General features: G+C 40.5%; 1 pseudogene; it reads right to left on the bottom strand.

Annotated features, from left to right (window-relative positions):
• Positions 1-5312: 5312 nt before the first annotated feature.
• LOC101650425 lies at positions 5313-11408 on the bottom strand (annotated as a pseudogene).
• Positions 11409-13824: the final 2416 nt, after the last annotated feature.

The raw sequence follows: 13824 nt of genomic DNA, 5'->3' as shown, positions 1-13824 counted from the left end.
GTGGGGAGCGGTTTTCTGCCTGCACTTTGGGGAAGGTCAACTTGAGGAATCTCAGGTACCATCCAGTGTGGCCTTTAGCTGCTTTCAGGTCTGTAACAGGTATTCTTCAGACATAAGGCAGGTCAAAAAACAGTAGGCGGCTGGACAGATAAGCGGGCCTCATCTCCTTGAAGGAAATGGTGGCACAGAGTTTTTGGAGCAGGTCGTGACCCAACAACAGGTAAGGACAAGTAGGCATTAAAATGAAAGAATGGGTTACAGTATGATCTGCTAAGTTCCCAGTCCTTTGTGTAATCCAATAGAATTAGTAGGTTCTGCAGGTGGCTCCCTGAACCATAACGCAGTCTGAGGACAATGGTCCCAGAGGTCAGGGCAAGATAGAGCGAGTAGCCACTGTGTCCACTAGAAAACCAGTGGCTTTCCCCCTACTTCTACAGTTACTTGGGGCTCATGAGGGCTCCAAGGAAATGAACTTGGGTCTCCCTATTCTTGGCCTGTTAAACTGAAAATTGGGGTCGTTTCCCCTGCTTTTCCTTTCTCTGGGGCACTCGTTCTTTCAATACCCTTGAAAGAATGCAAACAGTACACTGACTCTTTCATACTGGTCTCATCATTCTGAAGATTGGCTTTCAACTTGCCTCCATTCGTTAGCCCTCAGGGGGTCTCTAACTGAGGACTGATACAAAGACCCCTGCCATAGCTTTCTTCCCTAACACTCCCAAGGGATAACGACTGCTTTAAACCTTTCTGGTTAATGCAACCAACTCAGACAAATTCTTTTCCTCAAGCCCTTCTCATTTCTTTACTTCCTCTTGCTATCAGGTGCTGGTTGTGTTACAAAGGCTAAATTAACAGCCCGTTGTATGGCTGGGGTCAACGGGCTAGGCCTCAACCAGCCTTCCCAAGAACATGTTGGGAGAGTTGGCGTCTCGCTGAATAACCATGGTGACTTTGGAGAGGTTGTTGGGCTTTCAAACTGCACCCTTGATTGCAGCCTGTGATAGTTGCATAACCTCCTGTATTAAGAATGAAGAGGTGGAGTTTATCCTGTCAATAAGTTGCGGCTTCATGACCTCATTTGGAGGTGCAACAGAGATCAATGGCTCACTGAAAGCTAGATCTAATCTGTCTGCTTCCCATTTCTGATGATAAGCCACGTGGAGCCACTCTGATGGCAGCGAGAGCCCTGGAGATGCTTCCACTGCCAGTGGTGCCACAGGACTTTCCACCCACCAGTCTGTGGCATCGGCACATTGCATTCCTGCTTCAGCATCATTGCATGTGCTGCATGAATCTGAAGAGGAATTTATAGACTAATGTTGGACATATAGGCTAATATGGGACTTATGGACTTAATGGGGACTGGTCTGGGCTGTTTTCTTGACAAATAAATATTCTTTGATACAAAGCTCTTTCCTATACATATGACTCTCCCTGGATTTGTTTCTCTGGTCTACCTGGACGAACACACGGCAAGCAGGTACTACCGATAATTCTTTAATGCCCGCAGGCCACTGGAAGTGTTTGGATCCCAATCAGGTCTCCTTGAAGGAATTCTTCCTCTATTTTGTCCCTATTTTCTTCCTCTGAACCTCCCAAGGGGCCTATAACTGCCCTCTGTGCCTCTTGACAAATTCGGCTTCTTTCTTCAGCAGGAAATAACACAACTAGTATCTGCTGGCAATCATCCCATGTTGGAATATGGATCTGAAAAACAGATTCTAGCAGTCCTATCATGGCTTGTGGCCTTTAAGAAAAAAGAAGGTGTTGGTTTTTCCAATTATGAAAGTCGCTTGTTAAGAAAGGAACATATACACATGTGAATTCCCAGAGCTGGGGGTGCTTCCCTCAATGGCAAAAAAAAAACGTGGTTTTCTAAGGGAGGGGGGCCGGTCTTACTGCAGGTGTGGAAGTAAAGGGGGAAGGGTGTCCTTAATGGGGTGGGGAGCTGTGGGAGGCTCAACAATTAGCTGGCTGTAGGGCAGGGATAAATCAACCTCTTCTGGAATGGGAAGGAGTGGGGGTTAATTCTTATCTCTTCCATGCTTCGGGGAAAACTGAATAACTGATACTCCATCCTGTTGGGCACATTTTCTTAAACAATCTGGGGGGTTCTGAGCTAGACTTAGACATACATCAATGTAAGTAAAACTGGTGAGGGTGGCAGCTTGGGTAGTGTGGAACAAGGTCACTGAAATGTGGAACAGCCTAGGCAGTGTGGAACAAGGTCACTGAAGGTCCAAAGGTGCCCCAGACTGAATTTAATATCAAAGTCTCCTATATAACCTGTTCTGAAGTTGTCCAGAGTACACTGGAGTTTCCCTTTGTACCAGAGTTACTGACTCTACAATAAGAACAAAAGTACAAACACAAAGAAATCCACCTCACACAGCTCAAATTCCTGCAAGTGCCTTGGATGGTTAAATTAACGATTCGCTCACTTAGTCCATCCAAATCTGGGCTTTAATGTCCTTTAAAAGGCAGTGTACACAAGTTTCAAATGTATAAGATAAAAATGATCTGTTCTGATTAAAATTTAACCAAAAATTAAAGCCTGCATAAGAAAAGATGATGATGACCCCAAAAGGCTTTCTGTCCAAGTGTCCAGTCAGCCAAGGCTGTGACTAAAAAACCAAGAGCCAATCCAGTCACTGGCAGGGAGAAAAGACAGAAGAGAAGATGACAGACGAGTTGAGGGGAAACATAGGGACACAAAGAGACAAAACAACCAAGTTATGAGACTCCTCAAGTGGAGAAAATGGGGTGGGAAGAGTTAAGACCATGTCTGATCCCCTTCCTAGCCAAACTAGGGGGCTGGTCACACCCTCAGACTTACCTCCAGAGGAACAGGAGACTCGAGTCAAAATCTCTATGTCCCCAGGAGGCTGTTCCACTGAGGGGTCAGGAGTCTAGGGTCCTGGAACATCTTCAGGGGGTGACTCCCTAAAGGTCCCTTTTCCCAGGAACAGCCACCAGGTGGAGGCTCCAGGACACACTGGTCATCCTGGATGAGTCCCCAAATGTTGTGGTTTCAAATAAATGATGATTTAGTATGTCCACTATTATGTCCAAGACATTTAGAAGAATCTTTATTAGGCTATCCCACTCCAGAGAACTAAAATGTTCTGATTAACATCACCCCTAAGCACAGTTGCAAGCAAGCTTATAAAGGCAAACACCATATCCTGATTGGCTTATTCATTAGGGACTTTCCAATGCAGCAAGCCAGTGTTACAGAAGCAAGAATAGCAAGATTAATTTCAACCTCCTTGTTCTGGGTATATAGATCCATTCTGGGAACCAGCACCAGTGGGCCTTTCCAATAAAGGAGGGGAAAGAGTGAAGGTCACCTGGAAGTCAACAAAATGTAATTATTGGGCCTTGTTGGCCTCTGAGCCACATGGAGATCCTTGCCAGCACTGAGATGCCTCCACTGCCACTGGATACCCAAGACTTTTCACCCACTGGTCTGCGATCTTCCTACATTTTGGCATCATTGCATGTGCTATACGAGTCTGAAGAGGAATTTATAGACGACAAATGGGCTAATATCAGACTTATAGACTTTATCTGGACTGGGCTGAGATGTTTTCTCAATGTGCAATTGCTCTATGATATAAAGCTCTCTCTTACACACATCTGAGTGTCCCTGGATTTGTTTCTCTGGTATGTGGGTGCCATTGAAGTAGATTTAATTCTAAAATTTTAAACAATTGAGTTATGAAAAAATATATATATATATATTTGACAGATACAGAACAGGAGGACTTTTTATCACTATTTTTATTTCTAAATAATCAAGTGCATAAGGAATTATATCATATCTTATAAACCTCTAGTGATTTTGTAATTTGTTGATTTTTTAAGTTTTAATTTTTTGGTTATTCGTATACCAATTATTTGAAAATATCTCTATTTTCAGGTTTAAAGAGTTATCTCGAGACATTTTACAAATTTATAACATTCACCTTAAAAATTTACAGGGTTATTTGTACACAAAATAATCACTTTTCTTTACTTTTTTAACTGAATGCTAGAGAGGATGGCATTTTATCATCAAACACTTGCCTTCCCTGTTCCCGGATGCTATTTGGTGTTGTTGAATTGCGGCAACCTCTCAGCCCCACTACGTACAGCCGAATGGAACATTGTCCAGTTGTGGGCCATACTCGCCATCACAGCAATGTCTGAGTCTGTTCTTGCAGGCCCTGTGCAAGCTTGCTTTGTAGAGGAACGTTTTCTTTCTCACTGACCATCCACTTTACCAAGCATGATTTCCTTCTCCAAGGACTGATATCTCCTGATAAAGGTTTAAAGTATGTGTGATGAAACCTCCTCTTCCTTGCCTCTAAGGAGCATTATGGTTTAACTCAGTGGTTCTCAACCTTCCTAATGCCACAATCCTGTAATACAGTTCCTCAGGTTGTTGTGACACCCCCCCCAACCATAAAATTATTTTTGTTGATATTTCATAACTGTAATTGTGCTACTGTTATGAATCGGGCGACCCCTGTGAAAGGGTCATTCGACCCCCAAAGGGGTGGTGACCCACAGGCTGAGAACTGCTGGTTTAACTTCTTCTAAGACAAATTTGTTTGTTCTTTTGACGGTCCATAGTACTTCCAATACTCTTCACCAAGCCTGATCGGTCCAGCGGAGAGGGAAACAGCGCCTGGCCATTTTGAGCATCTTCTTCCCATGATTCTCTCCACTCCCCAATTTTCCTGCACTCCTCAAAGACCACTTGTGTGCATCACCCCCACACTGCCTCATTCAAACTTACCAATCTGGACCATACATTTTTTTTCAATGTTGCAAAATGGGTTTCATTGTAACAAATATACACAGAAGCAAGTTCCCAGCCAGGCTATGGGTGGGGGGGGGGGGGCGCCACAAAGACGCATGAGCACAGGGTTCTGTGCACCTGAAACAGGTTTGTGCCTTTTCTGAGAGGGGCCACTGCCTCTGACACACAGGACTTGGGTACTATTTCGACCAGAAAGGGTAGGAGCATATGTACTGGCATGGAGGGGGAGGCAGTTGATAGGGTAACTATTTTCCAGACAGGGTGTCTGGGGCCCAGAAGGTGAGCTGGAGACCTGTGTGTGGTGGCCCCTGAAACACATTCATACTCGGGCAGCTAGAAGGGCACAGCAAGGCAGAATGTGGAAGGTTGTGTCTTAGGCATCTCCCCCAGGAGCCCAGTCGCCCTCCTCTGGGTCTGAAAGCCATCCATCGGACAGGGCAGCAGTCCTGGGTCACAAGCTTGCCAGCTTCACAGCCAGCCAGGCAGAGAAAGGCCAGCATGCACATTGACACAGATTCCCTAGGGACAGGGGTGACTTTTATTGGGCAATCTAGCGGTTAGGGCGAGGTGGTCTGCAGCCTGGTGGGGCTCAGCGCTCGGTCAGGCTCTAGGAGGCCGAGTCAGAGGCCTCTGAGCTGTCCTTGACATCAGTGCTCTCTGTGGTCTCGCTGACTTCACTGAGGTCCTTGCTGTCCCCACCACTATCCTCCCGGGAGGCCTCGCCTGCGCTCGACAGTGAGTTGTTCTTGTTCTCGACGGGCCCCAGCACCACCGGCCTGCCCTTCTCCTTCAGCTCCAGCTGCCGCCTCAGCTCATCCGCCATCTGGGTGAGGTCCCGCTTCATGGCATACGCGTCTTCCCCATCTGCGTAGTACTAGGGCTCCACGGAGTCACTGATCTGGAAATTGAGAGTGTTGGAGTAGAGGTGCAGGGCAGCCCGGTGACTCTTCCTGACGTGCAGAGAGACATATTTCGCGTTGAAGTTCTCAATCATAGCTCGGGAGGCCTGCTCCATCAGCTTCTGCGCCAGGCCAAAATTCAGCTTCTGCGCCAGGCCAGGGCGACGGTGCGAGCGCGTCACAGCCAGTGACGTAATGTGTCCATGGGGCACGTCATCTGGGTCTTCCTCCATTTTGGCCAACACGTAGCCAACAATCTTCCCATTCTCGTCCTCCGCGATGTAAGAGAGCTGGGGCCAAGAGAGGCCCCAGTAGTACTTCATCTGGTAGTTCTCCGGGGCACAAAAAAGCTCCTCAACCTTGTCACCAGACTCCACCCCCAAGGGGTTATCATTCCTCCGTGAGGCTCTCTCAGCTCCTCCCTTCTGCTCCTCCCATCTCCATGCACCCTACTTTTCGGTCTCCCTTCACGTGGCCCTTTTCACTGCCCCTCCTTCTGCAGAGACCCGGCAGACTGGGCTGTGCCCCCCCAAAAAGCCTGTTTCTTCACACTAGTGCTCTGGCCGCTCCCCTGTTCCTCTTCAGTATTCCTCGTTCGTTTTCCAGCTTTCGTACACATACGAGGTCGTTGAAAGCGCCTGGCTGGGTCAGGCACACGGGAAACTGAGCTCAAGAAGAAGCACCATTCCATTGAGAACACTCAGTAAACCATTTTTTTAAAGGCTGTAAATATTGATACGATTTGAAATTATAATAAAGTTGAACCAATGAATTTTACTCATCAGTATCAAGAACATACAATATTGGTAAATTCTATTTCTTCTGCGTTTTATAGAGAATTCAGAATTTCTCTGAGTTTTATAACCATTCAAACCCAGGTTTAGCAGAAAGGGAATTAGTTAAATTAAAGAGTCATTCTGGAGGCGTTAAATGGTGTTTGGGGGACATTTGACAAGAGCATACAAAGTTTAAGAAAAACTGGGCCTAACTCAAATTTTAAAATGAATTAGAATCAGAGGTGGGAGTGCCCCAAACTGATTATTTCAGAACATTGGCAAAGATTAGGTAAAGGAGAGAGGGATTTTTCTAAGGGATAAGATCATTACAGTAGAACCCCAGACCTGGACGCTAATCCGTTCTAGAATGAGCTAAGAGATGCGATGCAGTTGAGTTCTGAATCAATTTTCCCCCTAAGAAATTACTGCAAATAGATTAACCCTTTCTTGACCACCAAGTTTTTACCCTAACCTTGCCTTTTTATGCAAAACATTACACAGAAATTTCAAAGTAAATACTTCAGAGTTAAATAATATAATTTAAATAAGAAACGCAAAATTTAAAAAGTTTTTAACTGCAGTATGGCCCCTACCTTGAGACGGATGAGGATCTGGGTCTGTGGACGCGGTGTGGAGAGGAGGGATGGAGAGAGAGGCACTGTTTGCTAGGACAATCCCCTTCCAAAATAATCAAATGGTAGAAGCTGCTTTTCAGGCGTTTTTCCCCCACTTCTTTACCTTTTTCACTAGGACTGGCTGGCTTTCTCTAAAAAAAAAAATTAAAAAAAATCTGTCTAATGTGGTCTGCTGTTGGCGTTTCCTTAACTGTTTTCTAAAAGGGTTTACTAAATTAACGATACTAATATTGATAACACGGTTAACCGGTTCCTTATCATGTTGATTCTTTTCAAAAAACTCTTTCAGGACCCACGTTTTTTATCTGAAAACAGCACAAAAAGCCACAAAACATTAAGAAATTTACAGCAAAACGCTTGGAACACAGCTGCAAAAGGTTTAAACAACGCGCACTAACAACGCCAACTAACGCCCAAGTGACCAAACACTAACTGCTTTTGCTTACAACAATCACGTGCGTCGGGTCAGATTCTGATGTTTACTTTGAGCTCTGTTGCAAACTTTTCTTGACATTTTGCATCGAAATCTGATTATGTTGAGTACTGATGTGGCCAAGCACTGGGGTTCTACTGTATTTGAATTATTATCGTGATTTTAACGGAATGTTAAAACTATCAGTGGCTGTTTCAATGTAGCAACTCGGCTGGTCTACAGCCACCCAGTCATGGTGCTGGGACGACATTTTGCGGATGTGATGAAAGGCCAGAAGCTGTTAACTATAAGTAAGAAAGATTATCTTAGATAACTTGGGCGGGCCTGACTCATACTTTAAACAGTTTTAGCCTTAGTCATCTCTCTAATAAAGAAAAATTTCTATATCTGGGCTACCCATGACTTAATCCTTCTCTGAAAATCCAGCCTGACCTTCCCAATGGCCTGGATTTTCGATGTGCTAGTTAACAACACCTGCATTTGCTTAAATCAGTTCCTTGCAACTCTCGTATATGTAATATGTGGTAACATCTGAATCTCATTTTCTGGTTCAATTGTTATTGGTACATTATCAAAACAAAATGTCTTATAAATACATTAATAAATAGTAATTTAAGTATCATAGCTAATATTCATCCTCATTATTGATTAAACTTTGTACTGTGACTGCTAATATAAACATTATAAAATAGTTGTTTATCCTTTGTTGTAAACGTATTTAATTGAGGTATAATTTTCATCTATAAATCCAACCTATTTTGTGTGCAATTCTGCAACTTCTCATAAATGCATATAGTGTTATCACCACATAATCAAAATACAAAATTGATAATTCATTCAAAAATATTCTTTATGTCTCCTTTTAGTCAACCACTACCCTCAACCAGACACTAAAAATCATTTACCAATTTTTTTCTTCCTGTTTTTGCTTTTTCCAGAAATAGCACATAAATGTAATCCTACAATATGTCACTTTTCAGCTAGATTATTTTTCTTGGAATAATGCATTGAAGATTCATTCATATTATTGCATATACTAGTTAATTCCATTTTAATGCAGAGTAAGACACCACTACATGGAAGTACCATGATTTTTAAGTTGAGCCATTTCGGTAGTTTTCTTGTTTGGGTGATTAAAAATTCACCCTGGTAAACAGGTGTTCTTCGGTTTTCCCTTGAATGAATCCATTTAAGAAATATTTAGAGAGAGATTCCTGTTTTGTGGAAATTTCATAGCATGGGACACAGTGATATTCAAGCTCATCATAGTTCCAGCCCTACAAATTTATAAACCTGATGAAGGTACATCATCAAAAATTTACTTGCAGCCTGGTACATTGCATATGGTACATTTGTACATTGGGATTAGATAGTTATAATATTCAAGTGTAATGAGTGGAGTCGGAGAATAATTTTTGAATTATGTAACTTTTAAGGTGGTATGTGCCTAAAGAATCTAGAAGAGGCTTCTAAAAACAAAACGCAAAATAAAAACAAAAATATTAACAACAAAAAACATAGTTTAATTCTTGACCAAGTTGGGTAATATTTGAGCCTACACGTTAATGTTTGGGCAAGTCATGAAGATTCCTTGTATAGCCATATCTTCATGTGTAAAAAGGAAAAGAGTTTATACTTTATAGTTTCTTCTATAACACTAAACTCAGTATTCTGTAAGTCTACTGGAATGCTAATCACAAGATCATGTTTAGAACTCATCAGTGTCTCCACCAGAGAAAGACAAGGCTATTACCTCTACTGGAGAGTTACATCCCCAGTAATTCTATATAAGGTCATGATGTTCTGAATCTATAATATTTTGTCAACAGTGAAAAAGGTAACAAATATATTATCTTAAAAGTATTAAACTTTGAGAGATTTCACAAAATTAAACTGCAATGTGTTGTTAAAAATGTTTTAATGAAGCTGAAATATTAAATCTAGCCTCCTGAGATAGTTTTCAGATTACTACATCTACAGATGCATACATGCAACTCTTTATGAAATTTATTTTTTTACTTGATGAAAACACATAGGAAGAGTGATCCTGGTCTCAGAGAATAGGAATGACTTATCAATGCTGGGCATTCTTGTCAAATAGATATAGTATATACCACACTATATAGACATATATATGTATGTATGTAGTGGTTTCTCTGGATATTTGAAATTGATGTTCTAAGTTAAAATGCAGGCTTCAATTTATACTTATAAATTAGCTGAAATATGTGTTAATAATTAAAATAAACTTTCTACATAGGAAATTTATATTGTTCTTCAAGCATATTTTTGGTCCTTTACATTTTAATTTAAAAGTTAAATTAAGCTCTCAAAGTCTTAATTAAAATTTTCATCCAAATTTTAAAAATTACTTGTGTCTAAATATCCATTTAAACTTTTTTTGTTGTTACATTGAAAACTCTCTTGGAATTAATTTAAGTTATTAAAAATATATGTGATGTCTGGAAAAGGCATTTAAGATACAGTATTTAATCTTTTTTTAATAAATGTTTACATTCTATGTCTTACTTTATGCCAAATACTGAGAACAGAACAAACAGAAACATCATCTATCCTGAAGAATCTCATGCAAAATTTCTCCAATGCATGGAGACTGAATCAAAGTGTTCTATTTATTGACCCTAAAAATAGACTTAGGGAAACCATTTGACTTGGCTAATTAAATCAGAGTGACTCACACAATATTTTATGTGGAAAAACGTACATATACAAGCGTCTCCTTCTCCATTGTGATAGGAACTACTAAGAATGTGGTGGTTTCTGCTGATGGCCATCTTGGGGCTCTATAAAGGTAGATGCCCGGGGATAGGCAGGTTTAGGATGAAATGTTTTCTCGCTGAGAAGGAATTGAAGGGAAAAAAGGAAAAAAATATATGCAAGGACACTGGTGAACTCCTTTAATTTTTGGTCAAGCTTTGACTGAAGTAATTGCTAATACTAAAAATGTTGGTTAGTTGAGCAATAGATTATCTTAACTAATTATTTTGAGTGAAATTTATGTACTTTGCAAAGGAATTCTTCCCATTGAAGAAAATTCCTACAGAATATAAAAATGCTTGCCATTTTAATGAAATAGAAAATATATTGTCATAAATAATGCAGATTCCTTGATGTCCTTTAAAAGATAAAGTGCAGAGACTCTCTTTCAGAAGGCTGTTTATTATCTGTACTTTATATTTAAACACTGCAGAACTTCTTGGAAACTAGAATGCAGAGTGTTCCCTGAGAGATCTTGTCTAATTCATGTGGATATAATAATTGATGTTTCGGGGGAGAAGACACTCTATACTGAGGAACTGTAATTATTTAAGTAATCAGAGTGGCAAGAATTTGGGGAGCATTTGATAGCAGTTTGATCAAAGTTATGGACTAAAGAATAAGATGAATGAGGTGAAAAATTCAGCTTGACTACAGTCAAGAAAGAATTTCAGGGAACTAGAGGACAACACTTTACGCAATGAAGGTCCAAGAAGATCCAGCAACACTGAAACCCATGCTTGGAAGATTTCATTTGGTTCTCAAAGAAATTGGAAGCACCAGATATTATAAAAATAAGTTTGTAAATAAAATTGTAGTGGGACATGACTATAGATTAACATGGATAACAATTTCTCGATGGCACATACATTGGTTTTGATACACAGCGAAGCAACCCGTTGTACAACCGAACAAAACACGATGCTGAACTTTCTTTTTAATTCTCCCTCCTACATATCTCCACTCTAAAATTTACCTGGCTCCTATTATTAGTATCCTTCGAGTTTGTTCCTGTTTATAGCTGAACCATCGCACAGCCAGGGCTGTGTTTGAGCCCAGTGGTGTAGGCATGAAGTTCATCGATCTTGGTGAGGGGCTCCCTCTTTTTCACCGATGTCCTAATGTCCTGATGAGGCTAAATGTCTGACTGCAGAGCACTGGCTCAAGGAGAAGGCTTTCTTTTTGTGTCTAATATATTATCATAGATAGAAATGACTAAGCACAAGAACTTCTGGAGATTGGCCAATCATAAAAGTTAAAGAAGGGAAAGTCTGACACAAAAATCTTCAGTGACTTAATTAAACGCCTGTCTCTCCGTGTATTATTCTCTTCACCTAGAATTTTCCTCGCATTCCCTTACTCACTGAACGATTCATAGTTGTAAGTAGCAGCATCTTTTCAAATTGACCTTTGGGCATTAGCTTAATATTTCCATGTCTAATTTTTGTCAGGTATAAATTCAAAGGAAATAATAATAATACTTATTTCTTAGCATGGTGTTAGATCTGATATAACATCTAAAATAATTAGCATAATTCATAGATAATTATTTTAAAAGTCAGATTTAATTGTTCAGTCTAAAGCAAAAGACCTGGCTCGTAAGATTTCTAAGGCTGTACATCTTTACCAAAATAGATAATCTAGTTGTTTCCACATGGAGTCACTCACATATTCAAACTGCCTTTTGGTTAGCAGCCATTGAATGACTATGCCAAATCAAAATACCACCCCTCCTGCCCCCACGCCCCCACTCTGCACTACATCCCCCCTCGTAGGGAGGCTACAGGACAGAGTAGAACTGCTGATGTGGTCTAAGCTGTAAAGCTGGGCAGAAGCCGACTGAATCATCTTTTTCCCTGAAGCAGCTGGTGTGTCAGAACCACCTAATTGTTAGTTGCCAGCCCAGAGATTACTGCACTACATTACCTGGGCTCTTTTAACAAAATATTTGCAACAGTAGAGCTGAATGGCTAATAGTTATTGACATATGACTGTCTAGTTTTCTCATGTCCATGAGGAAAACTTTGTGAACCTTATTTTTACAGAGGAAATAAACAATAAAACTTATTTTTACATAGGAGATAAACTCAAACTATAAGACTCAAATTATACTATAAGAACTTGCTTCGCAGCTTCAAAGAAATAGCGCTTGATTTGAGCTATTTAACTTTTAACTATATTTGGTAATCTCCCCTATGAAACTCAAATATTCTACTTATACAAAAGTATTTTAAATAATTGCTTCCATATCAAAGTAAGGTAAACATTTCCTGATCAATACAAAAGAAATATTCTCATTCTTTTTTTGCCTTGCAATATATGCATAAAATTTCTCATACAATAAGTGCTTAATGAATGTCAGCTGAATTGAATTTAATTTGAAACGGACTAGCAGACAATCCAGCACCTGATATTATCTCTTTCTCCTTCCAAAAAGAGACCCTCATTGAACACCCACTATGTGTTTTCCTTGCATGCTATAAAATTATTCCACAAGTGTAACAAGCTATGAGAAAGACAGGATTACTCTTTCTCCATGTTGATAGAACAAATTGATAATTATTTACTGATGGATAAAATTTAGCAATTTTCTTCAACTTAAGGGCTAACTAAGCTTCAATAAGATAAAACATATGTGAGCCAATTTAATGACTTCTGTAAACAAAACAAGTACAAACTACAAAAGCAAATATACAAATGAGCAACCACACAACAACAACAAAACAAAAATGATTTTTGAAGGTACAAAAATGCTGTGATAGGAGCTCTGGTGGCAAGGTCAGCAGTTCAAAAACCACCAGCCGCTCTGTGAGAGAAAGACCCAGGTTTCTACTCCTGTTAACAGTTACCGTCTCAGAAACTCACGGGGCGGTTCTACCCTGTCCTATAGGGTCCTTTTGAGTTGGCATCAACTCGATGGCAGTGAGTTTGGAGTTTGGTTTAAAATAGTGCAGCGGGATTGGAGGACGGCTTATTATCAGCCTTTGACATGCAGGTGACACAACCTTGCTCACTGTGAGGACCTGAAGCACTTGCTGATGAAAATCATACTTTAAAAAATATTTTACTGAAGATAAGGAATTGCAGCCTTCAGTATGGATTACAAGCCAAATAAAGAAAAGAAAAGTCACAGCTGGACCAGCAGGAACACGATGATCACAGAGAAAAGATGGAAGTTTCCCAAGATTTTCACATTTTTTGGATCCCCAATCAATACTCCTGGAAGCAGCAGTCAAGAAATCAAATGAAGCTTTGCATTAGGTAAACCTGATGCACAAGACTTCTTTAAAGTTCTGAAAAGCAAGGATGTTTCTTTGAGGACTGAGGTGTGCCTGACACAATCAAAGAGAAATCTAGGCATGTGAACGGTGGTGTTTATGGAGAGCAGTGAAATGACCGTGGACTTCCAAACAAACAAACAAACAAACAAAGAGACAAACTTGTTTTTGAGGAAATACAACAACAGAATTCCCCGTAGAAATAAGGATGGAAGGAC

The sequence above is a fragment of the Echinops telfairi genome, unplaced genomic scaffold, assembly GCF_000313985.2.
Source record: "Echinops telfairi isolate 266 unplaced genomic scaffold, ASM31398v2 ScPeMD7_3;HRSCAF=10, whole genome shotgun sequence".
Lineage (NCBI taxonomy): Eukaryota > Metazoa > Chordata > Mammalia > Afrosoricida > Tenrecidae > Echinops > Echinops telfairi.
Note: the sequence above shows the minus strand (reverse complement) of the source record. Positions and strands in the feature narration are given on the sequence as shown.